The sequence below is a fragment of the Tupaia chinensis genome, unplaced genomic scaffold (genome assembly GCF_000334495.1).
Source record: "Tupaia chinensis unplaced genomic scaffold, TupChi_1.0 Scaffold143574_1, whole genome shotgun sequence".
Lineage (NCBI taxonomy): Eukaryota > Metazoa > Chordata > Mammalia > Scandentia > Tupaiidae > Tupaia > Tupaia belangeri.
In genome coordinates this window covers 3,390,281-3,391,719 of record NW_006203419.1, presented here as the reverse complement: position 1 = coordinate 3,391,719, position 1,439 = coordinate 3,390,281, and the positions used below count along the sequence as shown (strand labels likewise).

Below are 1,439 nucleotides of genomic sequence, written 5' to 3'. Positions count from 1 at the left end.
GCGCGCGGGCGGCCTGGCGCGGCTCTCCGGTAAGGCGTGCGTGCGGCGGGAGGGAACAGGCACCCTCCTCGGGCTCTCGAGCGTGCCCACGGCCAGCTCCGCGTCCTCGGTGTGGTACATTCCCCCGCCCGGGCCGGTTGGCCTCTTTCCAGGAACTAGTTTTGTTTCGGCTCCAAATTCGTGTCGGTTCTTCTTTCTCTGGCCAAGTCCGGAGACAGGAAAATAGTGCGCGTCAAGGCGCATAGCGCCAGGCGCGTTGCCAAGCGCTTTCCTGATGCTCTTGTAAGCCTGGCCGCACTCGGGTGCTCCGGGACTTGAGGGGCTGCGGAGAGCTGAGAGCCTGTTGGAAACTCGGACTGGTACCTCGGAAATTCCCTATAAACTTAACGTCTTTCCTCTTCTCTTTTAAGATCCTTACGGTTTGCCAGGAGTAAGCATTCGTCTCCTCTCTCATGTCCTATTTTTATGTTTTGATGTAGCTGTTTAATTAGTTGTTGGCAAAGCATATACTTTAAAGAAAGATACAGATTAGTACAGATCAGTTATTAAATGCACTCAAACACCCTGCATTTAGGTAGTTTGAACTTTTAACATGCTTTTTTTAAAGAGAATTTTGCCGTAGGGCGCCTGCACTCACCAGAGATAACAGAAAAAGCGAGAAGTCACCCCCCAGTGGGAATGGCCACTCTGCAGTTCCTTCTTCGTTCTCCTCTTGGGATTTTGGGCACACAGGCATACACGCCCAGGGTATTTCAAGGCTGGCGTCTGGGACTCCAATTGTTGTTGGCCATGTTGGAGTCCAGCACCCTAACCACTGTGCCACCTGCTGGCCGCTGAATTTTAAGTTTTATAGAATTAAACAGATTATCATGTAGTCAGGATCATAACGCCAGAAACCTGGTGTTTGCCATAGTTTGATCTGACCCTCTTAGGAAGCATATAGAGAGAGGGCCAGTCCATGGTGGTTGAATCGTCTGGATCCCACATGGTGTCTGGATCCCACATGGCGGTAGGCAATCTGTTGATGGACCCTCAGAAACACCTGGCATGTGTGGTTTTCACAGTAGTGAAAGGAGGAGGACATAGAGGTTTGTGGAGTGATCATTCCTTATGGGGATATGCTTTCTCACTTTTCTCCTCTCTCTGTTTCTGGTGAGTACATAAATCCTCTGGCAAAAATTAAAATGAAGAAAGAAAAGCATATAGGATAGCATTACTCTTTCTTTTTTTAAAAAATTTTTGGAGAGGTTTTCACTATAGGGCACGTGCGCTTGCCAGAAAGACAGAGACCGAGAGATAGAAAGCGAGAAATCACCCCCCCAGGGGGGGATGGCCATGCCGCAATCCCTTTTCCTCCATTCTCCTCTCGGGATCTTGGGCATGCACGCACACACGCCCGGCTTGAGTTTAAGCTACCGGGTCCAGGACTTGAACTGCGG

General features: G+C 50.1%; 1 protein-coding gene across 2 annotated transcripts in view; it reads left to right on the top strand.

Annotated features, from left to right (window-relative positions):
• The window catches only part of TMEM230 (transmembrane protein 230), a 12,057-nt gene continuing 10,618 nt past the window's right edge, over positions 1-1,439 (top strand). For both annotated transcript variants that reach the window (XM_006163984.2, XM_006163982.1), the window contains exon 1: positions 1-29. The gene's annotated coding sequence lies outside the window, so the exon portion shown is untranslated. The remainder of the gene's footprint in view (positions 30-1,439) is intronic.